Here is a 3,199-nt window from a genome sequence, read left to right as displayed (position 1 = left end):
CCACACAATAACGTTAACATACTTTCCACTTCACCAAAATTCAACACAAAAAAAAAAAAAATTTTTATTCATAAACACATTTTCATAATATAATTAAATAGAAAAGGTTAAGAAAACCCTTTAAATACAATCCACTTCAAGTATATAAAATAAATTTGAGCACAAGCTATTCTTGTGGTAGAAATCAAGTCCAAGCTTAGTTTGTTACCTTGTAATAAATTGTTTGAGACAAGCTTAGTTGCACAAGCTTGAGCCACAAGATATACCGCTTCACAAAGCTTAAGCACAAGCTAATCTACACCATAAAGTAAATTACAATCAAACACAATTCAAACAATTTATTACAAGGTAACAAACAAAGCTCAAATTATCATATCTCCCATCTTACAATAATTCCTACTGTTAAACTCTCAACCCCATGTGAAATTCCTCAATCTAAATTTATAATCATTATTTTCTCAACTCAAACAACCCATTAGACCCATTAATTAAGTTCAATAACAACTAGTCATAATAATTTCCAGTAAACTTAGAATTTTCAACTCCTAACATATCCAATATTAAAATATAATCAATATCAACAATCTAAATAAATTAAAGCTCATATCTAACTCAAATAAATATAACCCAATTCTTATACCACATCTTAATCCATGACATTATCATTTTCCAACAAATCCCCTCTCATAACAACAGATCCTAACTCTAAATCACCAAAAAATCAACAACAAAATAAAATCAAGTAAACCCTTAATTATGTTCATATAACTCATTTAAACTCAAGAGATCAGATGAAATCATTGCCCATTTTAAAGTCACCCAAAAATCTTAACATTCAATTATCCAAAAATTTGAAATATTAAAAGAGACAGCAGAAATCAAGTCTAAATCATTTATTTGAGTGCTAAGAAGCTTGAGTCTACTCCTAGATAAATGAAACTTAAAACCTCGCACCCTCGACTCTCCTTATAGTAGTTTGTGACATGACCGTGCAAACGTTGCTTTAAGCGCCTAGGTGCTACCGCCTTCTATTATAGCCATAGCCTAGGTGTTGACATTGAGTGCCTGGGTACTGATGCCACTACCTAGCCTAGGGCTTAAGCATTGCTTTAAGGGCATAGGCCGTGCAACATCCCCTCGTATTTTTCTTATCATTTCTTATATTATTTCAAAAATTCCTCACTCTTGTAGCCTTAAAATACAATAATCAAGATACTCTAAAACCCCCCATTTCTTTTGTAAAAACGTATCATAACATTCCCAAAACCTAACCCATCATACACTTCCTTTGCTTCCTAGAGCTCTGTCAACCGTAGCTTTCAATCTCCCTCACTCTTTAAGGTTATTTAATCTAAAAATATTTTTTAGAAGTATTTTTTTATAAATTAAAAAAAACTTATCTATATATTTATTTTATATACTGTAAAAACAGTTTTTAAATTATAGTTTTGTTTTTATCCAAACACTCCTATTATCTAAAAGCTCCGTGTGTATTCCCTTTTCCTTCCACAATTTTCAATGTTTATGTTAAAGGAAATTTTGCCATTTTATTTCTCCTTCAGGACCTAAGCTCTACTAAGACCGATTTCTGAATAAATTTCCAAATGGGAACCTTTAGGTAATTTTCTCATATTTTAGCCATTGGAAGCATTTTGATGACATAAAAATAGATAATAGAAGATTTTAGAATCATCGACTTATATCTTGGTATAATCTTTTCCCAAGAGCCTGCGAATTGAGTAAACTAAAAACCATTACCCACGTACTCCTTATTTGCATGAGGATTTTATTAAATCACTGATGAATTTAAGGCTTTAATTTATGGGGTAGAAGATTCTTAAAGAAAGAAAAAAAAATATATATATATATATATTCTTTTCGTTTCTATACAACTTATACCGTAATTAACTTAATGACTAAAATATACTTTTAGTCCTTTAAATTGATATGGTATTTTATTTTAATCCTTTAAATTTATAAAATGTATTTTTAATCCCATCATCTTAACATCATGAATGTCACTAACAGAGAATGTTGACTCAACAACTTAAATGACGACTGTACTGCTGATAAAGCAGGCTTAAATTTTTTTTAATATAATTTTAATTTGTTGATTAATTTTAATATAATTTATGTTTATTGATTTTAATATCTTTATAAAACATTTATTTAAATATAACCATACTTAATTTAAAATATTTCCATATGCTCTCCCTTCTCCTCCTGCTGCAAGTGTCCTTCTTCGTCCATGAATCTCCGCGGCTCAATGCAAAGGCCGTTGATTACTTAGCCCTTTCTAAGTCATGGGCTGCCAACACATAGGTCGTCTGATTATAAGATAGGGCATTGACAAAGTTATGCTTGCTTTTCTGCTCTCTATTGGTTTGGGGGTTTGCTCCAAGGCATGTGAAGACCAAAGAATTACCTAAAAACTTAACTATGCGAGAAGAGACGAATTGCTTTCATCTTTTCTTTTTCCCCCCCCCCACAAATGCTCTATAATAGAGCCAACTTGGAGCTTAGTTTCTCAAGACAACCAATGTGTTGGGAGATTCGTGGATGGGGGTGTTAACGGTAGGAGAACTAGAGAAGGATTTTCGACTGAAAAGGAAGAGTAGATGAAAACATTGATTGAAAATTGATAAAAAATTAAGAGTTTTTCTATTATTATTTTTAATTAAAATCTGACTTTTTAAAAATATATGAGTTAACAGGTCATCTAATTAGGATTAAAATAGTGTGATTGTTGTATTATGATTGTCTAGAGCGCAAACAGTCATCAATTGAGTTTTCTAAGTCAGCATTTTCTGTCAATAACATTAACATTAACGGTGTTAAAATTATGGGATTAAAGCCACACTTTATAAAGTCAAAGAATTAAAATAAAACTTCATATAAAATTAAAAGACGAAAAGTATCTGTTAGCTTAATCTAATTAAATCATTAATTAGTTTAAATATTGTAATTTCAACAAGTTTCCCTCATCTTTTTTAATGATTTTATTATTTTCACTAATATTAAAACACAATATCCTATCTAATTCTAGAGTCATTGAACATCCAGTGAAACAATATCAAAAGCTTTATTCATTATGATTTCTTGTTTGGTAAAAAGTGATTTTTTTTTTTTTTTGCCATCTTGAGGGGAAAACAGAATTGATTGGGCCACTTGTGGACAAATTCTTGAAAGCTGTTTATAA

This window comes from Neltuma alba, unplaced genomic scaffold, assembly GCF_004799145.2.
Source record: "Neltuma alba isolate B1F8T4 unplaced genomic scaffold, ASM479914v2 tig00006957_pilon, whole genome shotgun sequence".
In the NCBI taxonomy this organism is placed as follows: domain Eukaryota; kingdom Viridiplantae; phylum Streptophyta; class Magnoliopsida; order Fabales; family Fabaceae; genus Neltuma; species Neltuma alba.
The sequence above is the reverse complement of the archived record's forward strand: the minus strand, read 5'-3'. Positions refer to the sequence as shown.